The sequence below is a fragment of the Thermobia domestica genome, chromosome 13 (assembly GCF_964235325.1).
Source record: "Thermobia domestica chromosome 13, izTheDome1.hap1.1, whole genome shotgun sequence".
Classification (NCBI taxonomy): Eukaryota; Metazoa; Arthropoda; class Insecta; order Zygentoma; family Lepismatidae; genus Thermobia; species Thermobia domestica.
Genome location: NC_137466.1, coordinates 65,759,942 through 65,784,110, shown reverse-complemented (window position 1 = coordinate 65,784,110; position 24,169 = coordinate 65,759,942). Strand labels below are relative to the sequence as shown.

The following is a 24,169-nucleotide window of genomic DNA, read 5'->3' as shown; positions in this document are numbered from 1 at the left end:
TGTTTTTATTTTTATTTCATTAATATCTTTTTAAAAAGTATCCATCTATGTAAGTGAATTAAAACATTAGTCCATTTTTTTTATTTACTTATTTTTGTTAGACGATTTCGCCTTCAAGCGGTCCATTTATTATTGCCACTATTATACAACCAAATATTATTCTTAATTTATAATGTAGGAATATGGACACACAGCAGTCATAGGTTGTCTCACAGATATACAAAGACTAATAAAGTTCAGATGCCATATATAATAGCAGTGATCCTAACTGTTTTAATTGGCGTGCTTTGATAAAAATAGCGATAAGGATTGCGGTTACTGCTGCACGTATTATCAACAGTTAAGAAGGATTTATTGTTTTGCAGGTGCCAAGAAAGAGGCCAATTTTGGAATTGAGAAAGAAGAGTACGGGTTGAATTTCAAATAACCTGTTAAAAGAGCAGTGGTTCTTGAGGCAACTCACGTCGATATAAAACATTTTATAGCTAAAAGTAAGGCAAGGAAATATGTAGTAATTCTTGTAGTAATAAAATGTGGGCTATTTTCCTTAGTTTGCAGCGGTAAAATGTTTACCGATGCGACTTCTCTGAAGAACCGCCACTGCTGCTAAATAGGACAACATTCGTTTGGAAGAATGGAAAAAGTTTAGAACGAGGCTATTATAAAACTTAGATCACATCATACCACATAAGCGTTCATGCTGAAATTAAATATCCATATTATATTTAGTTTTTATAGAGGGGGTTTGACGACGGGCAGATAATTTGAAGTACTCACCAACTACCTCTATAAAAATCGTTGCGGAAGTACCGCAGGATTCTAAAGCATGGATATTTGGATAGGGCACATACTAGTTCCTAAGTGAAGTCATGACCCGACTACGGTAGGTCCCATAGTTTTGGAGCTATGGATCTTTAAAGTTCAATTTTTCATGATTTCGACAGTCTATAACTCCGAATGGAAGAATTTGTGCACCCAAGTTGGTCTATACTTCTTGTCTTATCTTGGTGTCAGGAATCACCTCCCAAACGTTGTCGGTGTTGTTTTGAAACACCCTGTACAGTGGACAGATGACGAGAAGAGCCCTAGCAGAAGCAGTATGACGTAGGTATGGGCTCGCGCACTTTTCGCACGGGGTTTCAAATGACACCACAGAATAGCACACATATAACTTTGCCCGGAGTAGCAGACGACATCTAAGTATAGACCGCACCTCAAAAACCGAAAATGGACTTGACCGTGTCGTTGACCTTTCCCCGCTTCCCCTGTTTTAGGGTTCTTCTCGTCATCTGTCAGCAATATAAAGACCCGGCTTCGACTTCCAGTATGAGCTAGAATGTTTCGGATTCCAGGTGAAACTGTAGGTTCACGTCTCGCATAGCCTCGCTGCTGAAAAGGAACCTTCAATCCCAGATCAACCAATTGAATGAACTATCAGAAACTTTGATACTAGTCACTTCGAATCACGGAATCTCAGATTTCACATTTGCCTGTTTCTTTAAGAAGCAAGTGATACACTTAACGTGGGGTAGACGTGGTCAAAGGAAATAGGGGTGGCAGGAGGAAATCAAAATTTACGTAATACTAGCTTAGTTTTCACTGTTTTTCTTTTTCCCTTCCTTAAATGAAATTAAAAAAAAAAAAAACGTGTATTACTATTTTTTCCCTTTAATTTATTATTGTATGAAAGAACATTTTCTTTCCCTTACATTTCACTAGATATTAGACCCTCAAGCTCAAAGAAAACTGAATAATCAAAATATCAGGTATTTATATTAGTTTGCATGGCATTCAAGGATTAGTAGATTCTGATTAGTAACAGATAAAAAAGAAATCAACAACAAAACGATGGATCGGTAGGTAATGGCTGCACCAGTAAGGTACACCTGTAGCTTATGCACGCCTTGCAGGATCTTCTATGGAAATAGGTATAGGCAGTTCCGGTGGTTTTCCCGAACCGATTGTCAAAATTTATCAGGCTCCCGGAACCGGTTGTTGAAAAGTATCTGTTCAACTGTAGAACTAATACTTACGAAAAAAAAATAATTCTCTAGTGCTATTTTTGAAAACCGATATTCAATCAATCCAAAAACGCTATATGGGTTAATCCTAGTCACTACAACTAGTATACTTAGAATAAATATAAATACTGTAATATAGTTATAATAATAATAATAATAATAAGCCAACTTACTATCCTGATCATAGAATGATTTGAACGGCATAACTGGGTATAGATACGCAAAAATGTTACTTACTTTGAAGTATATAAATATACCTTTTTGTTTATTATTTTGTTTTGTTTTGTTTCATAAATGGATCAATCAATGAGTACATTTCAGGTTTGTATCACGAGCTATAGTCTTATTAACGTGATAGGGCTGTGCTTTGAAACAGCTCAGTGACGTGTTATGTCTTATCTTTCACGTAAATAGCAATGCATTTTTAATTTGATTTAGAATATATGTTGTAATGACGCAAATTCTATATGTTGAACGACAGGCAGAAGATAGAAGAATTATTGAAACGGAACAGATGAATTGTGCGCAATACAATTAATTTTATTATTACAAAATAAAACTTTGTTTTTTACGTAATTGAAGTATGAAATAACGTAGTTTTACAGCATCAGGAAATACTTAAAAAGAGCCTACTCTGAGTGTTAATAACCTTAGATTGCCTAAGAGTTCACGTGGGTGAATCATTCCATTATGAGTTGCAATAGATTCAATGACCTTAAGTACATATCGATTTTGGTAATTCACTGTACAGCTATGTCAAAGACAAGAACATCCACGCCTTTTGTTGGTCTATTATCCAGAGCTTGGGGAAAATAGGTACACATTCCGTTTGTCATTGCTACGAAATTATCCTGTAAATTTATACAACATACTACTGACAGGTGCAATTTTATATAGAACAAAAAATGAAGCAACCAGAAACTTTTTTTAAACATTACTGTACATCCAGGTCTCCACTGAGTTTACCTTTATAAACTTGAATGCACAAACCTGAGGAAAATATACCAACTATGTATATTTTCTTCTCCCAGTGTTTTTAGATCAAAAAATCCAACATATTTCAATCAAAAATTTTCTTGTACGCCTTATATCTGGAAAACTACTGCCAAACCCAAACCCGATAGTATAGCCAAACCTAAACTATCGCTTAACTCAGTATGATGTGCTTATTCCGTAGAAAATACGAAAACTCGATTTAAGGGCCGTTCAAAAATTTTGTGGCCCCTGATACAAAAACCAATTATTGGCTAAGATGGTAATTTTGTGATCCATTTTTGGTTTTCCTAAAATTCTTGTCTCAAAGAAGTTGAAAATATAGTACAAAGAAATGCATCAAAGCATAACTTAAGAAACATGATTGATATAAACTTAAAAAATATATATATATATAGTGGGAAAACTTTTAACTATTATAATTAGTTTTTTTTCTATAGGTCTAATTAATGTATTATTAACTATGCAAAGACTGCAAACAAATCACAACTTTTGTTGCAGATTGTACCTAATTCCGGTTCTAAAAACTTGACTGAGATTAAAGTAATTATATAATCGTCCTTCTACAGACCTATTTTTGTTATACAGAGAACGATAGATAGTGATCTACAGTAACGATTAAGTTATCCTTGAAAAAACACTACCCTGCACTTCTTAACAAGATCCTCTAGGTTGCATATTACTTGAACATTTAACCAAGGTGATAAATTTCACATCCAGTATATAGGATATACAAAGCAACTTCTTATTCACCTTTAGTAAGAATAATAATGCCATTGCCATATATGTTAATGCTGCTTTGTATTTCATTAAAAGGATATATATATATTTTTTTAATTCTAAATACTTTTATATTACAATATTATTTGGAAGATATTACGTGACATTCCGTTTACTTTGTTTTGATTATACAACACGTGTGTGTATTTCATGTAGTGTTACTTTAAAACTTTTCGTTGTTGTTATTGGTGGTGGTGGTAATATGGTAAATATTGTCTTGAGAGTGTTGAGTCCAGATAAATTTAATTTACACAATTTCTCTGGTTAATTATATAAATATCTGACATATTCGAAAAAACAAAAGTTTAAAATTAAATAGGGTAACAGTAGGAAAAAATGCTTATCCTATTCAACTATATATAGAGAAATAGAGAGAGGGAAGAAGAGAGAGAGAGAGTGAGTGAGTGTGTGTGTGTGTGTGTGTGTGTGTGTGTGTGTGTGTGTGTGTGTGTGTGTGTGTGTGTGTGTGTGTGTGTGTGTGTGTGTGTGTGTGTGTGTGTGTGTGTGTGTGTGTGTGTGTGTGTGTGTGTGTGTGTGTGTGTGTGTGTGTGTGTGTGTGTGTGTGTGTGTGTGTGTGTGTGTGTGTGTGTGTGTGTGTGTGTGTGTGTGTGTGTGTGTGTGTGTGTGTGTGTGTGTGTGTGTGTGTGTGTGTTAGTTAGTTAGTTAGTTAGTTGAGAAGAAATATACCAATCCCTTCTTATATAATTTACTTATTTTCCTACTTAACTGAAATTTAAAAATATTGGCACAAAGTATATCTAACGTTATTATTTTGCTAGTTTCAGCAAATTGGTCTCGACAACAAACAACTCTATAGTAACTGAAAACATATGGCATTATTTGAGATTTTAACGCTTATACTTACTTAACTAACGTAAGAAAGTTGAAAAAAATATTATCAATGTAAAACACAATTAATTAAAAATTCATTATAAACGAGTTTAGTTATTGAACACCGAACCTCTAGAAGTGGAACAGCCGTCTAGCCAAAGAGGATTATTTTTACGAATACAGTTAACTGTTAAAATAGACCAGTCGGACAAGGTAGCCTGTAAAATTCCATAACCAACAAACAAATTGGGAAACCTCACATGGAAGAAAGTAGGCGTAAAAGAAACTGTTTCTATAGCACGTGAGAGACCAGCGACCTTTTGACCAATCGGTAAAACTAGGAACGGGAAGATTCTTTTGATCCTACACATTGACCTACAACGTAAAGAAATGAAGGAAAATACTTTTGTTGTGCATTAGGATCTTCCCGTATGATAAATGACAATTTTAACTTGTTTCAGCAATTTATCCTGCGACTTCATTTCTCTTTAACGTTTAAAATGTTCAATCATAAACAAAATTACACAGCAAGAAAAATCTATACTGAACTAGTGAAACGTTTCTTGAATGGAATTGCACGGCAGCATGTTTTATTAGGATCAAGCAAGTGGATATTGTAAGACTGTAATGTATTCAGGATCAGGCTGGTGGGCTTTATAACATTGTAATGTTATTAGGATTACGCTGGTGGGCCTTATACGATTGTAATGTTATTAGTATGAGGCTAGTAGGCCGTACACAGTTGTAAAGTTATTAGGATCAGGCTAGTAGGAGTTATAATGTTAGTACGTACGTACGTTACTCCACACGATAACTCTCGAACGGAAGCGAACTTTTTATTTTATTTATTTATTGCACAACAGCGATTAGCTAGAGACTGAGTTAACTGAAAGAGTTATTCAGCTAAAATCTCTACAGGTAACGGTGACTTACGTCCGTCCGTTACTGCACATGAGAACTCTTGAACGAAACCGAAGATTTTTTTTTCTTTTTCCAGCCAACTCACATAAGACTAAAATTTTGCCTAATGTAGCGAAGTCATGAGGACTCAGTGGTAAAGCGCTCACATTGGAGATGAAGGACCTATGGTTCGATTCTAAGTAACGCGAGTTTGTGATGGAAAGTATCGTGTCTGTACGTTTTCTCATCAATTTTTCATAATCATTCATTTATTAGACTAGCAACATAATTTGTGGGACTTTAAATTCAATATTTCATTAGGTTGTGTTATTCTTTTGGGTAATTACTTTTGTTTTATATTTATAAAATTTTAAAATATATAAACTTTTTTACTATATAAATTCGGTAATATGTAATTAATCTATTAGGGGCATAATTATACTTACACTGACAACGTACATTAGTTTATTTTACAAAAAACATCAACTCAATTACACTACGTTTTAAGTAGCATGTTCTATAATGTAAAAAATAATATTCCAGCAGTCTTGGGAAGTAACGTAACGCAAGTAACGCGTTACTTGTAACGCGTTACTTTTTAAGTAACGTTTGCTAGTAACGCGTTACATTTTTTCCAAAGTAACTGTAACGGTAACGCGTTACAAATTTTTAAGTAACGTACCTAGTTTGCGTTACTTTTTCGCGTTACATTTCGGATGAGTAACTACAATATATGTATATTTTTTTCGGAAACAAATGTTTCTTTCTTGTAAGTGAATTTCTCAGAATGGAACAATGGAGCATGAACGATGTCAGTGACCTACAATTCCTGCATTGTTCGCCTTTTCCCGTTTCGCCTTATGACCTCTGGCAATGAAATTAGCATGTCAAACCTGTTATCACTTTTCATCTTAATACAAGGCGGAACGGGAAAGCTCGATGTGCATTTTCCCGTTTCGCCTTACGAACTTTACGTTGGTAGGCTTGCAAATACATTCATAGATACAATTTGATTTGTTTATTTACATAACAAAATATAGTGCCACTTGCTGTTTTTGGAAGATGAGGACACTTTCAGGGAAATCACGTGTATTGATTGCAAGCACCTGGAAGATTTTGTCTTAGATTTTGACAGCTCCAAATCAATCCATTCAGTGAATGAACTACGAGTGCAATGGTACTGGTAGTCTATTTTACTTTGAATGGTGTTGTTTTTATAAAGATGGAGAACGAAAATATTTTATCGTCCGAACATTTGAAAGAAAACTTTTTCTTAAAAGCTGAAGATGATGGTGAACAGCAGTGGCGTATTTACGGGTGGGACTTCCGGACTTAAGCCCCCCCCCCGAAATCTTACTTACTATAGTAAAGTATATATAATATCTTGCAGAATTTTCACATTTTCAGGCAAAGCCCCACCGAAACAAAATCGTAAGTACGCCACAGCTGAACAGAATTTAAAAGAAAACTGGCGTCCCGGCGGGAAATATTTACCAACAATTAGGGTGCCATAATGAACGACATTCAGTAAGGATTTAATATGAATAAACGGTGTTCTGATGAGCAGGCCTACTTTATTGATGTAATGTTGATGGTATGTAATATTAGGGTTCTTTTAGATCAGTTTGCATATCCTAAAGTCCCGTTGATTCTAGAGTTTGAAACAACTAGCTTTAAAAAGCATGTATCAATTTTAGAGTTATTGGCAATTTTGATTCACCCCCAGTTCATGTGTTCTCATTTTGTCAGTTGTAGTGTAATGTTTCTCTATATTCTGTAAATTTAATTTTACATAGCAACATTGTTATTATTATATAATTAGTTTAGCAGAATAATAATAAGCAACCATTTTTTCTAACGCATAGGGATGGGCACGAGTCAAGCTAAAACTCGACTCGAATCCAAGTCGAGTTTCGAGTCGAGTCAAAAGTAATATTCTCGATTCGAGTTCCGAATCGATTCACTGTTTTTGGCGTCGAGTTTCGAGTTTGATAAGCGGCTCGCTTGTTTTAACTCGTTTTGAAATCATGGGCTGATTACACTGGAAAGCGAAAGCCATGAGAAATGTAAGCTAAACAGTAATATGGAATACTTTTAGTGTTGCTTATGAGAGGGGACACTGCTCGCATCTCGTCTCGTCTCGATAGCGAGACTACAAGAATTTTTTTTATAAAAAGCTTAGCTCGGACCGGCTTAACTAAGCCGATGGTTCGAGCCGGCTCACTTGGGGTGAACCATCGGCTCGAGCTGGCTTGGTTGCGATAAGCCATCTGCTCGGTTCGACTCAACTGAGCGAAGGGCTCTAGCCGACTCGGCTGGGTGAGTTGTTGGCTCAGCTCACTTCTCGGTTTGAGTCGATAGTGAATGAGCTGTGAGCCGATCTGCTCGAGTCGTTGACAATTCTAAACCCGGGCCGAGCAGTTTTGAAGATATTTGGCCAGTGCCCTTTAACTTTTAACAACGTTTGGCTCGAGCCCGAATACTCAACCTAGACCCTCAACCCAAATTCACAAGCTGGTGAACAATGTCCTTTACTCCTAGACTTCACGACTACCGAGGTTGGCAATCAACTACTTTTTCAGTATTCATATATAAACCGCCTATCTTTCATGTTTATACACAGTGTTGTTATAATAATAATAATAATAATAATAATAATAATAATAATAATAATAATAATAATAATAATAATAATAGAAGAAGAAGAAGAAAAAGAAGTTGTAGTAGTAGTAGTACCATTGATAATAATTATATTGTCTATGTAAGATGCTTGAAGAGAGTACTCGAAACTATACACCAGATTTGACTCGACTCGACTCGACTCGAAATTCGATGTCCTTGCATTTACATAAATCGATTCAGAACGTGCAATAATAATAATAATAATAATAATAATAATAATAATAATAATAATAATAATAATAATAGCGGTAGTAATAGCAGCACGGAAAACTGAAGTAATAAGATTTTTTAAGATTTTTTCCACATATTCAAAGTTTCGGATCTAAAAGTAACGCGTTAGTAACGCGTTACTTTCGAAGTAAAGTAACAGTTACTTTTTTGAGGCAAGTAACGCGTTACTAACGCGTTACATTTTAAGAGAAAGTAAAGTAACTTGTAACGCGTTACATTTTTACAAGTAACTTACCCAACACTGAGTTTCCTTGCTTGCGGTTTACAGAAGCGAGACAAGGACGAAGAAGCAAAGCGACCCCTACCAACGAAGTAGAAACACCAATGGTTATTGCAAGGTAACAGCAGGTCGATGACCTCGCCTTGTGAGGATTTCGTAAGACAACAAATAAGTAGAATACAACGTACATATCTATTTTGTCTGTCCCCCTCGAACTATAGTACAAAGATTTCTGACTGATCTTGACAAATACAAATTAACCTTGAAACCATCAATCCACCTACTCCACGTAGGCAAAGGGTCAAGCTCCTTATGTTCGGTCATTACGTGTACACTTAATCAGAACTCGATTCTGCCTGGAGCAAAAGTTATCGAGTGACACCAAAAAACAAATTCTGGCACTAACTCGCTTGTACAGGTTCTTTTCTTTTCAGCAACTAGTCTAGACAGCTTTCTATTTAAACTAATCTCGGGAAAAACATGTTTATTTGGTTCACAAAATCTAATTATTGTTAAATTGCATTTTAATACTGTCATTATTGTTAACTTCTCTTTCGCGATTACGTTCTCAGGAAATAAATAGTACCTTTAAAACGTTATTAGATAGGCTAATAATACAATAGATAATTCCGCATCTTTCCTTACAATTTAGAAAACTCAGGGCTCAGACTATGACGTCAATATTCAGTCGATAAAATTCCTTGTATGAAACTATTGAAACCATTATTTGTGTGTTTTAGAGTATTTTGTACGTATTAAACAGGCTTCCTACCAATTCTTCCGACCAAAAATCAGAAAATAAATAAATAAATAAATAAAGAATGTGACGATCTAGTCTTAACACGTTTATATAATTTTACTGCCCCAAATCAGAATCTACTAATATATAGTTTTACGTAATTTTTACAAGGCAAACTAAATGTACGCTAAGAAAAATAGGCATTGCATATTTCCTTTGGGAAGCGTTGACCTCGCATGAAAAAGCTTTTACACGAAGCAAACGTTTTCTGGAAGGAGCTGCTAACTTCCAGAAACATTTCCTTTCAACGGGAGTAAAAGAAACATCTCATCAAGAACTTAGTTTCGCGGGGTCACCGTAGCTAAGTTGTACAGTGCTTACATCTGGTGCAAGGCGTTCCTAGTTCGATCTTAGGTCAAGTGAGGTTGTGGTGGACAACATTGTGACCGTGGGTTTCCTCGGAGTTCTTCCATTTCTTTCCATATTACCACTCCTGAAAATTGGCCAGATACCAATGGCTTCACCTTGCAGAATGGGTTTGGTAACCAAAATGTGAAATGCAATCTTGCAATTTAACGTCCGAAGATTATGATCTTCAGGCTAAGGGAAACGGGTGATTATGGCAACTGAATGATTATGGTAAAATGGGTGGAATGAAATTGGGGAGGAAACTGGAGTACCCCGAGAAAATCCACTGATAGGATGTTGTCCACTAGAAACCTATTTGACCGAGAATTGAACCAGGGAACCTATGCACCAGAGACAACTGCTCTGCCACTGAGCCAAGGTACCTTTGGAATTTGATAACTAAAACATTAAAGAAAATACCACGGTTGAAAGCCAGGTTTCGATTCAAGTATATTGTGGTGGCTAGGTACACTCTTCCTGCTCGGCATTTGGTAAGTATTGCTGTGCTCTAGACATTAATAGTGTCTGAAATTTGATTTGAGAATGAACCTGGAAACAAGATTTTTTTTTTTTTGGTAACTAACACTTTTATTCTGTAACATGTTTTCACAATGGAAAGAAAATTGAGAATACCTGAATAAGGTTTCTTTCTTTACAAGAATACTGAACATGTCCTGTTATTGTACTAAAAACAGCATTTAATTTATCCTGTTACAGACAATGACAAAATTCAAGCAAAAATACGAACGAATAGTCGATACAATTGTTACTTCATCACACCACAGAAGTAATAAGACGCGACCCTAATTATTAAAGGCGACAGTCAGTCTGAAAAAGAAGTAACAGGCTGAGTAACTTCTTTGGAAAATACCCTTCATGACATCAATCAACTTTAAGAAGAAAAAAAAGGAACCCCGCCCATTCTCCTCTGTCCCCGCTCCACATGCCGAAACAAGATGCGCCGTTGATCCTCTTTGTTGTCCATCAACCAACACAACAACACACTGTTCAGCGTGTCTGACTGAACGCCAGCCATGTGCTGCTGGGCTGATGAAGAAGAGGTCAACGACTTCACTTGTTACCTCCTCGTGTATAATACTCAGGTTGTTCTATGACGTTTCTCACCAGCGACATACAAACAGGCAACACCGTTAGCTAAAACTGTTCCTAGGAAGGGAAGAGCGAAAAATAATATGTATAAAAGCTTTTCGCTGCAGCCAAGCTGGATGAAATATCTTGGTACGCAGAAACCAAATATATGTATACTTCATGTACTATTCCAAATCATCATAAACATCGTGGATCTGGATACGACAGATACTGCGTTGCATGACTAAGACTGAAGAACTGCTATATGAATTGCTTCAAAGTTTCTGATTGGCAAAAAACCGGGAGAGCACATATTTACATCTCAAAACTCAGAGAGATATTGCGCTTTTTCTTTCATAAACACTCTTCTCAGAAAACTACACAGTGGCTTGATTTAAGACAACTCACCTCTGCTACAAGTATGGCCGCCCGTAACAGAGACCAAGGCGGGCATTTGGCTCCCCGGATTTTTGAAGAATGTTCAGTTTCTTGGAAGTATATGTCAAGATATGGTAATCTGCTTACTCACATACTTTAGTATGTAATAAATTTATATTAAATACGGGTGGCCCAAAAGTAGGTATTGCACACCTGGATTGATCAAGTATAATATTCTAGCTTATAGGTTTATTTGCTTCGGCTGTTCCGTGCTTAAGATATAAGAAAAAAGACATTAAGAACAAATATTAGAGGAACTATGGATAACAATATAGTTTATTATACCGGTAATATAATTTATTTACTGTAGTTACGTTAATAATAAATGCGTAAATGGGTTGATTACATGTGTAGGACCGAAAACAGTTACCTGCACACGATCAAAATAATAAACATTATCTTATAATCACCCAATATTAAGTAATAATCATTTTCTTGAAGATATACAGGGGAAAACCGTCATATGATCGAAAGGCATAGAACCGAAACTGGGTTCGCTCGGGGGTTATCCTGTTTCCTCCTACGATTTCATTGTCATCATCACCATCTCCTCTAACCAACTCGGTATAATCGTGGCTGGGACAAAACCGGCAGGATTGCATTGCATTATATTATATATTTCTTCAGGAACACTCAAAGCTATTGTTTCAATTCGCGTTCCCTTATTATTATTATTATTATTATTATTATTATTATTATTATTATTATTATTATTATTATTAAGCATTAAATATTGATGCGTTATCTCGTTTTTATATCATAAAGCTGCTTAATTAGTGTGTACGGATAAGAGATTGCTGCAATGTTCGAGTACGTAGATGGAGCAGGAAATGAGTAATAACAGGTGAATTTGTCACAAAGTACAGCGATTAAGAATATCTAGTCTTAAGCATGTGTGCTGTACTACACGGAGAAAGAAGCATGTCTAAAATATTGACCACGGGGCTTTACGAGGATGTGGCTAAATGGTTTGTAATGATGTATCAAGCATGTCATACAATGTTTCAAATGTATTCAGAAAGTTACAACGCAAATATTGCTTGTAACATCCAGAATACGTATCCTATCCTATCAATGACAAACTGTAAATATTGTAGAACAGACGAGATATAAATAATAATAAGTATTCATAGATATGGGGATGAAAGTTGTTGACCAGCACACACGAAATTATACGTTGCATCCACTACCATTCAGCACTATGACTACTTTGTCGCTAACAATTATTTATATTCATATTGTCAATATCTTAGAATTTTAATAATTTAAAATCAATTGGCAGAGCTCTGGTTGATTTCTTAAGAAAGAAATCTTTGCTCTAGTCGACTCTACGCAGCATTGATTGTGCGCCGTTTCGATTGTACGCAGTATTCCGTTATCTTCGATAAATCCTGCGGGGATCCCTGTCGTAAGGGATTCCTAATTCAATTGGAGGGCCCACAGTTGACCATTTTGCACTTGAGGCTCATACTTGGGGTCTCTCCCATTGGGCTCGCATTTACCAATGCCTCAGGTTCCCTATCTTCACTGGAGCTTGCATTCGATCGTGGCTGTGCTTATGATTCATATTGGGGCTCGAGAGCAGGGTTCCCACGTTTGGACATCTCTGCGCAGGCTATGTACGTTTTTGACAAACAAAAGTCGATGGATTTTCTTTGAATTCTCTAGTTTCCTCTAATTATTTTAGTTAAACCAATTCTTGTATAACAATCATACGAGTATTTATTAATTTGGCTACTTTAGACATCTAAAGATGGAGTGTTGTATTGATAACTAAATTTCACTCTGCATTCATTATAAATTTCCATCTGATTTTTCTTGCTAAAATACTCATTCCAGAGACCGTGATTGTGCGGTTATTTTTCTCCGAATAAATTTTATCTCAATTAAAATTGCTTTTGCTTGCGTTATATGTAGTATTTCAAGTGTTAAGAGAAGTTGAAAAATTGTCATGTAGTTACAAGTTAAAAAAAAAAAAAAAAGCGGCTAGTGTTATTTTTATACTTAATAATAATAATAAAAAAAAAACTTTTTTCACAATTTCTCGAGCAGATTATAAGAGTGAATATATAAATTCATTTTAGTCCAGTGATTTCAAAAGGACACACGAACACTACGTAACTTTCAGTTCACTACATTAAATGTGCGCGCAGCAATTTCTCCTCCTGTGTATTTCCGGAAGAGCGGACTCCGAAGTACCACAGAGAAATTCTCGCTGGCAGCACTCAGCACAACCTCCTGCTGTAGGTTTTTCAACAATTTTAGTGTGTACTTTACAAACAGAACAATACTGGAAAATCGGTTAAAAGACGCGATACAAATGTCAAATCATTACAGGAAGTTTCTACTTCAAAAAAGAAAGCTAAGGAAAGGATCTCTTATATCAATTGTATCTCATTCGTTTATATAGATTGTAGTCTTTAGGCAATTAACAACTTACGAAAATATTCATTTCATCGATTATAGTATCTTAGCCAATTGGTTAATTACGAAAATATTCATTTCATCAATTATGGTCTCTTAGATAGGCTAATTCGTGAGTTACGAGTCTCAAACATTGGTGAGTTACGAAAATATTCATTTATTTACAGAGCATCCGCAGTCTGTATCGAAGAGATTGAGATATGAAATTGAAACTAACTTCCTCATGTATAGAACTCAGAGTATTGGTCACCACATTGGCTCACTACTTCTTTGAATACATATATGATCGGGAGCGCTTTTGAACAAAGACCAATTTTGTGTCACTGCATAACTTTTTTCTATCAACCGGAAATTAACTTCACGTGACTGACATGAACGGACTTAAAAAAAAAAATCCATGAAAAAGTTAAAATTGGAATTCACGAAAATTTAGTATTTCTATCTGCAGTAGCAGTATTCTTGCTCAACACTAGAAGCACAATGGCCCAATGGTACTACGCTCACCTCTAGTATGAGCGGGCCCTGGTTCTATCCCAGAGAGTACACCCATGGTGAGGAACCGTGAGAAAGAGCACAGGACACTTTTTTCCTATATTCTCGTTCAAATTTCTTTATAATTTGCATAGGGTTGCCTACAAGACGACAGACTATCTCGTTTCCAAAAGGTGTGAAAGGATGTCTCGTCTCGGAAAGTGATTCTACTGGAACCCTCTCTCGTTACATGACTCGTCTCGAAAAGTGTTTCTACTGGAACAGCCCTCTCTCGTTTCATGACTCGTCACGAAATTTGTTTCGTTACATGATCAACCTTAATTATATACTTCTGTAACTAACGGTCTCTTTAGACTACAATACGTAACTGTACATAAACCTAGGACGTGAAGCTATAGATTTATTTTAATTTTCATTTGCCCATTGCCCAGAAGTTTCATAATGAATCTTTCTTGCACACCAAAAAGTAATATCAACAAGGATTGTTACTACCCATTGTCTATATAATACATTAGGAAATGCTTGTTACAGTTCGCTAATTTACTATAAAATTAAATCCTTAGCAAATCACGGGAGAAACGGAATATATAAAATAAAATAAAAGTTAAGAAGAAAATGTATATTCATTTACATATCCTGCTCTATATGGGACATGTTAATTATTACTTTAAGAATTATAGCGTGGAAAAAAACTCAACAGGAAGTGAAAACAAAGACTAAAAATTATATATAAAAGTAGCATTTAAATACACTGAATTTTACATATAATTGATGATTATACGGAAATAATATACCGTGAATTATAATCTTGTTTCTATAAACTAGCTTTCTACCTCATCATACAGGTTACCTCCAAATTCAACGTTGAATCGAATTAACACGAAGTAAAAAAAAAAAAAAAGTCTTTTAAATGTCAACCACAAAGATACATAATTGAACTGAGCAGTGGGTGATCTCTAAAAATTCACGCAAGTATTAACGTTGCTTAAAAATTTATTTCGTTCTCCCGAATAATTACAGCTTTACCTTGGTTGAATTTTTAAAAAAGTCCAGAAAATTTAGCAATGTTCAGTCATAAGCAATTCGCAACCAAACTCTTGGCGGTAACATGAGTCACGTCTGTGCAGGAAGTTGAGCCTATTTTTTTCTTTTACAAAGATTACGATTATTCCCATTTTCTTTGCAGATATAGTACAATCCCTAGTTTAAAAAAAAAAAAAAAAAAATTGCTATGCAACCTGGGTGTACAGTTGGAAGTACCGCGCCTCCTTGCTAACTTTATTTTGTCAGTAGGTTTCGAATAAATCGATCATTTGAATATAGGTTTTTGGATAGTTTTTTACATGGTTTTTACATTCTGTCTATGCTAAACTTAATTCAAATTAATCAATTTAGTTCAAACGTTATTTATAATTTAAAATCTGTCAGCAGAAAGGAATTTTTTCCTTCGACCCTTCAGTATGCACATTATATATAAAAACTTGATTTCCCAAGATTATGTCCTGTAGACTAAACGAGGCAAATGATGAAAGAACTGATGGAATGAGAAAGCAGGAGAACCCTAAACAACAGACACGAGGTTCTCCACTACAAACTCAGTGGCTAGGAATTGAACAAGAAATCCATTGCACGAAAGGTAAGCGCTCTATCATTGGACCATCGTACCCTTCACTCCGGGCACGTACGCATGGATTTATTGGGAAGGGGGAATTTAGATTCAATACAGTAAAGTCGTATCCCCAGGACCCACCCCCTGCGTACGTCTCTGCTCTACGCAATAATGAGCTTTATTGATGGTTATAGGGATGGACATTGTGTATCAAGTTTTTTGGATACTGAAAAGAAATATTTGGAAGTTCAATAAAATGAAATAAATTATGAAGCTACCCTTTAAGTGGAAATATATAATTTGCTCATTTGATTCATACAATCTTAAAGTAACTTACACATTAAAGTGTGCAACTGAAGTTGCGCAGCAGTCGAATTAGTAAGTTCAGGATTGTTGTTAAGTTGATTTTATTAAATCTTATGTGTACTAATTTATATCCAGAAAAAAACCTCAGCAACATGAAAAAATTTGAGAAACTAGATCATTCTAAAATATTGTACTTGTCAAATATGAACAAGAAAATACATAGGATAAATATCCTCACTTATAACAAAAGCGATCTATATTTGATGTTTCTGAAGGAGGGCGCAACCAGTATCATAAATAAATAAATAAGTAAAACTTGAATGGTATCTTCTATTCAGATTGTATAGCAGGCCATCACTTGTGCATAAGTGACCAGATCTCAGAATGGGAGTTCTAGGTCATTATATCAGCATCCATGATTATAATGGTTTTGTTAGGAAACTCATTTAAATTTAATTTTTTCGTCTTCCTGATAGATACAGGTCTAAAACTTTGAACCATTTATCCTATTCTAATTGGACAACATACTGAAGAAAAGAAAATATAGCACGGTTACATTAAGCTTTCACGTTATGGAAACGTGAAATCAAACTCTCATCCTCACTAAATATAAAATGAAGCTATGATTTCCTGTTCATCTAACTTCTTCCGCTTTTCCTTTCTTTTTAAGGTTTAAATGAATGACTGTCGTTTTCTTTTTTCGAACTAATTATAAACAAGCACTTTTTAAAGGGTCTTTTTTTAGCCAACAGTTTGGCATTGACTGCTATCTACATTGCCTCAGCTTATATTATGTAATACCACAGCCTTGAAACATCATTCAACTTATTCGTCAACATAACAATGTTACCACTGTGAGTTTGGTGTCTTTCTTGTGCCAGCGAATTTTTTAAAAATCATTTTTTTAATGGAACCACAAGTTTCAAAGATGTGATTTCTGACACTATGAGAAGTCAAAGCGCTTTCAATTTTAGGAGAAATAATAGCTTACCTTAATGAAAAGACTTGAAAAAAATGCTTCGTGTGGAGTATTGTGCCCTGTTGAGCAGAACATGTATATCATGCGAACACTAATTGAGACTTTCGAAATGTATGTGCAGAAAAATGGAGAAATTATTATTAGAGGAAGTGTTAAGATGATACTCAATAGCGTTATTTATTACGGAGTTTTCTGCCAACTCTCAACCATATTTTAGGTATGCTAACGAAGGAATGGAGACACGATAAAGAAGTAGGGAGATAATAGTGTTTGCCTGGCGTTGTCTCATGCAATATTAGTGCTGAGGATCGAACTAGTGATCTTCCGTTTAGAAAGTGCGCTATACTGCTGCCTATCTCGATTAGTTATCTGAGATAACAAAAGGTACATGAACATCTGTATCACAAGAAACTTTTGCAGGTTATCTCATGAATTACTAGTTACAGGATTACAGTAACAAATTCAGAAAAAAAAAAGTATAGTGAAAACACCTAGAATATCGAGCTTAATATCTGGAGTTCCGAAACTACCTAAGTTCGAGTATATACATAAGCTAGACTTCAGAATCTTCAATTCTGAAAACCAAAATGCGAATTTATTTAATTTCATACTTTAATTTATTTATTTATTTATTTCATTGACTGATTATTTAAAAGCTTAATGGGGACGTCAACAGTGAGAAAAATAAAAAAATACATCAGTAGTAAAGATAGAGGGAATTTTCATAGCAGGTAAAAAAAAAAAAAAAATACTAGTAATATTTCCATCTACAATAAAAACTAATCAGCTAAGGCAATAACAGGGGTGCAGCCACAGAGAACATGAAGTCAGTTTACGCGAGGAGTAAGGATAGTTACTCATTAGAATTACGTTGTTAATTCTGTCAAAATGAAGGAAAACAGGTAGACGTCTTCAGGAGAGAACCCAAAATCTTTTCATTGGGGTAAGTCCAATACTGCAAGACACTACATCTATGTAGTAATGAACGGATATTATTCTGCGCCCCAAAAGATAGGTAATTGTACAGTACTTCCACTTATATCTTCTAAATACTTATATCTATCTATCTAGATAGATAGATAGATATAGATAGGTAGGTAGACAGATAGAATTACATTGTTTTTGTAAGAAGAGACAGTACAGATGAAGTGTGAAATCAAATATTTATACTGTATCAATTACTTCTCTGCTAATAAGTATAGCTTTATTAAGAACGTATAGATATGTATGTTGAGTTAAAATGTTTGGGGGGCAGACCTGGTGAAGCCCCCGCGTGGTTGCGCATTTGAAGGTCTTATTACATGTAAATACGCTACGTATTATTGCATTGTCCTACCAATATTTCTTTTGTCCCTCTATAAGCGAGTGTTAGCACTACCCTGTACATTATCTGTACAGAAACAAGTATTATTTTGATATAACTGAGGTGAATGCCGGTTACTCTCATCGTAATTTTGACTGGAATTCAGAGAAGATGTGGAATTAATTAAAACTGACCAAATTTCCAACGATTGCATTACCGAAAACAAGGGGGGAGGGGCTTATTCACAAAAATGGCAGGATGACCACTATGAAATCAGTCATTCCAAAACACCACCAAATAATGAAATTTTGAGTAAATCATGCTATAGAGTAGAAGTGGCCAACGCACCGCCGACCGGCCAATTATGAAAAGTAGCCTGCATTGGTCTGTCATAATGTCTCTATGGATTGTTTTGTGAGTCCCTCTAGCACGCTAGTAACCAAATAGACTGACAAAGATTTCTGGAAGTGAAGTGAAAAGTACGCTCTCAAACCTATAAAGGTTGGCCACCCTTGTTAGAGATATGATGGACTGTTCGTTACAAGCCATTGGAGGTTTGAATCTGGGCAAACTGTGAGAACCATTTCAACAGCAACGACTAACAAGTTACAAATAAAGAGAAGCGTACAGAAACCAGATGTAGTATCTTGTCACTGACTTTATCTCAACCTTTCGTCTATTCTCGGTGTGTGAAATGCGTCAGAGATGATGTTGAGTGCAAAAATTTTCTGCGCGGAAACAAGTACTAACTGGATGCAACTATGAGGGCAATGTCCCGTATCAAGTAAGGTCAGTTAACTCGGAAAAACGAAAGAAAAACTTACCTTCCTACCTACGTATGTACATCTTTCAAATATGAGTTTACGTCCTCCCATACTGGTGGTCCGGTAATATCGTTAGTACTTAATAGAAAAAAAGATTAATGCCAGAAGCTGATTTATCAAATTTAAAGACAGAACAAGTTCTTGATTTACACAGGAAAGAGCAATGTCACTTCCCATCATTGATTTTGCTTTATCTAGTTACTCTCAACTAAGGTCTACGGGTCCACTTTGTTTTGGCAACAGTATACATTTGCTTCTAGCCCACGTAGTCATCTTCAGCTTCCTACGTAGAACGGGTTTTGAAAAAACAGAGGATACTGGCGCGTAAACTGTAACTGACAAAAGGTTCATGACCATTAAATGAATCACTTTGGACTTTGCATTTACTATATGTCCTTTACCTTTCTACTGGTCATGTTCTTACGCTGCACATATTCAATTTGAGTTTGTACGTAATTACAGTACAAAGAAGGACGAACATTTTGATTGAACTTGCCCTTGGGATACTTAATGACCAAACAACCATTCATGCTTTTATTTCTCGTTTCTTCAAAATAAACCGTAAAGAAAACGCGAATTTCTAATGCTCTGGAATTTAGGAAGTATTGAGAAATGCATTGGTAAAGCTTAATGGTTGAAGCACGCAGTTTCAAGATTGATTTCTGATCTAAGGCAGAGATATTTCGGTTGTTGGATGGTCTGTTGATCCGAGTTTAGCGTCCCTTTCAGTACCAAGGCTACACTGACAGTTTTAACATGGAATCCAAATTACATGAGCACAGACCGGAAATCGAATCCGGGTCTCCCACGCCAATGATAGAACAAGTTCTTGATTTACACAGGAAAGCCTAATGTCACTTCCCAGCTTCCCACCATCGATTTTGCTTTAAGGTCCATATACCCACAAAAGACTTAAGATGTTTCAGCATTCGTTTCTTTGTTAGATGTACAAATAGTCCCAACGTAGAACTTGGATAAATGGAGTTTTAAGTTCTCTCTATCTGGAACATAAAGAATAGTTTGTCAAACACCTACTTTTTTTTTCTTCTTCCCTGGAATATTTTGCCAAGTTATGATTCGAACGTACCACAACGTTTCCTGACTAGAATAGCATCCTATAGTGAGCGTGTTTTTAAGCTCGTAACTAAAAATTGCTCTCAAGCAGAAAAGATGGATAAATGCATCAACAGGAAAAGAAAAAGGACCTTCAAACACAAATATCCGTGAAGGTCACATTCTGGTGATGCACACACTGAAACCATTAATTCAAACGCTTAAAACTTGTCTCTGGTGAATGTTTAAATATAAAAAACGGATTATAAATTTGAATATCCTACGGTCACACTTGAATAATGGATTAAGGACAATTCATCTTATTCATTATTTAAAAAGGAGAAGGAAAAAAAAACAATCTAATCTATAATGTGTAACAGTTTTAAGAAAGAATTTTATTGTTATTCATAATTCGTTTGGTACGTAAATCTGTGTGATTACGGGTTACGGTTGTGAAACTTCTGGATTCCATGTTAAGCTGTAGATCCACGTCTCATATAGCCTCGCTGCTGAAAGGGACGCTGAACTCAAACTCAAGATTCATGTTCGGTGAATACTGCAACATTAATAATAATAATAATAATAATAATTTGTTAAAGATACTTTGACATGTTCAACTATTGAGTATTCGCAAAAACGAATATTTTAAAGCATCAGCTTAGAAAGTCCCCAACTGCCCTTCACTCAACCCACCTTCCTAGTAACTGTTGTTACTGATATGAGTTTTTTTTTTTTTTTTTTTTTTTTTTTTTTTTTTTTTTTAATAACTCAGTAACATTGGAAAGTTGGCCATAGTTTTACATGAACTAACTGCCATGACATTATAAGCTGTGTATCCAAGTTTCCAAAAATTTCTAGCATATTAAAAGAAAAAAGATAGAAGCAATTCGTAGCACTCTGTAAATACTATCTGGCTAATTTCCTGATTTTCTTTTATTTTGTTCGTTGTGTTTAAAGTTATTAACTAAAAAAAAAAAAAAAATCAATGTAAGCCCCTTAATTTCTGATTGTGTACCTGCTTCTAATGTAACAGAAATAAATAAATCATTTAACATTGATGATGTACTTATGGAGGATGTGGCTCCTTTAAAAACGGCCAAAAGCAAACAAAAATCTCCTGCAAGCAGTTTGCAATCGATCGTGACTGGAAGGGATGGGATGTAGGTCAACGATGCACACTTTGGGTTCCAAATTTCAGCCTCAGCGTCACCACGTCAGGCTTTCAGGCTACTGCATAGCTGCCACAGAATGTTTTCACTTCAACTGATGGAAATATTAGGTATATATACACAGAGTTGAACGTTTATGCAAACTTCTTTTCACTATGTCAATTATTATTATTATTTGTATGGTACATATAAATAATAATACTTCATGCTTATGCATTTTACGTAAGAACACTTGAGTCAAATGGCACCTTACAAGGCAGAAAACCAATCAATACAGGAATATCAATACAAATTACTTCACAAATTAAGCTTGTTGCATCATTTACTGCATTGCTTTCTCTCACGCAGTCCAATGTTCACACGTTCACGATACAAAGACAACAATGAGCCTTTATTTCAGACTGAAAAGTAGTCGATAAATACTGTTATGTATTAATGTATGTAATAACATGTACCTGACTCGTAGCATTTTTTTTTTTTTCCTACTCGTTCGGTAAGTATACAAGACAAAATAATCAGGTTAAGAGGACAACATATGCAGGTCGTTCCTAATCGTAGTTTTGGCGCAAACGCAGGAAAATCCTAATTATCCAAGTCGACAGCATACTTACTTGTTCATGGAAATGCTGGTTTGAAGCGTGTATTTTGAGCATGATTTCGTGTTGTGTACCTTCATTGCTTTTCAAAAAAAAAAAAAAAAAAAAAAAAGTGTACAGTTAATTCTTTTCTCTCTCTCTCTCTCTCTCTCTCTCTCTCTCTCTTCTCTCCATACAATTGTGCAAAAATATAAAAGAAATTGCGTTTACAAATTTTATAATTAGAGATACAAAAGGCACTCATGACCAAATTCTATAACGATCAAATGACTTTTATGATGTATTATTTCTATTATTCAATCCAATATCCCACCAAATTAGATACATTCTGAAATGATAGTATTTAGTGTAACTGCATTGTTATTAATGTACTTGTAGCATTCTATTATTTGTTGTTTGTGAAAGTTACGGTACCAAAAACGGTTGAAAATGTAAACTTTTGCAGCTTCTAGCCCTCTGTTACACAACTGAATGATAGACAACTTTATGCTTCCGTGTAGCTGGAAGGTTAGTACAGTTCGAGTGGTACGCAAAATTTTATTTGGTGCAAGTCCAGATGGAGGCACAACTTTTTGGAGTTTACCTAACACTGCAAACAAATTGAGAACTATTTGAAGTCAAGAAAAAGGGATCTTCGAAGACAGAAATAATAATAATGACGAGAGACGATGTGTTGATCGCATATTATTCAAGCAGGAGCAGTCTTTTATCGATCATAACCCGATCATGGATCTAATCGACTCCTATGCGAAGCTCAGACACAGTTTTGTTAGTAGTACAAAAGATTTAATTTTCCCCCTCCCTTCCTGCATAGTTACATTAGATGCAGAAAACTACGTCCCAATTTGTTCACCTATTATTTATAGTAAAATTACAAAGTAAACTAACTTATCAATAGCAAAGGAGTCACAAGAACATTGCGAGCCATATGCGGCTGCCAATGAGCGAACTATTGCCACCGTTAACAAAAGGTTAACCATTTGCCATTGCCAGTAGAAGGCACAAGAACACTGATTTGCTCTTCGCTTGAATAACGTCACCATTTGATCTTGTCTTACAGAAAAGGGGGGAGGAGATTGGTTGTGTATGTGTGTGTGTGAATTATACTGATTTACACAAACTGTGTAATAACTCAATTATATCTACTTAAAAAAATCTGTCTATGAGTACTTTCACTGAAAAAACTGCATCGAGGCAATCTGTGCAGTATTTAAAAATGTTCTGCTTACATAAGAAATAAGTAAACTAAAATTGAGAGTAGTCAGTTTTTTGGACATCAATTTACAGGTTATGTGAGCAACACTGAAGACAGTATTTAAAACAGAAAAACTCATTATCACATCTAATTGTTCGACAATATCCAGAGGCAAAGCTAAGTTGCCCCCAAACTTGTTCTACATTTTACCAGTTAATTTACGTAATTAAAAAAAAAAAAAAAAAAATCATTAGGTAAAATCTTTTCTAGTATTAGCACTAGGCAACATTTAAAACAGACTTTTAATTTAAAAAGTCGTTAGTCAAATCCATTTAAACATCATTTTAAAATAATAAAGAATGATAAATCTAGAAGTGAGGGGGAAAGTTGTGTCATTGGCGAAAAAGAGCTCGAGAGAGGCTCGGTTGGTTGGAACAACTTCTGGTATTGTGCCTGCGGCTATATTTGATGTGAAGTCTTGTGTCTACGGGTTACTGCAAATCTGTTTCCGCACCAGGATGATAGAGAAAAAAAAAAAGTAGGTCAACTCTGCGTGCTTGATAGATTCAGCCTATCCCGTCTGCACGCGCATCAAGATACCGCTTGGTTGCTGGTTCTCGGCTGAACTTTGTCGGTTAGCGTAAAAAAGTACTAGTTTTATCACGCTTTAGCGCTGTTGCCATATTTGGCTCTCGCTGCACCTCAAGGCTAAAGAATCCAAGCCATCTACCCATCAATCTGTCTATATCTAAAACATTTCTGCACATTGTACACTCATGCTCGAAAATGAACACGAATACCACATTAACAGTTCTTTCTACTTGCACTCTAAGCAATATATCGATAAATAGGACTGAAAAAAAAAAAAGCTTCGAAATCTAAATTAA

General features: G+C 35.3%; 1 protein-coding gene across 2 annotated transcripts in view; it reads right to left on the bottom strand.

Annotated features, from left to right (window-relative positions):
- The window catches only part of atos (atos homolog atossa), a 175,214-nt gene that overhangs the window by 81,742 nt on the left and 69,303 nt on the right, over positions 1–24,169 (bottom strand). The gene's annotated exons all lie outside the window — the stretch shown is intronic.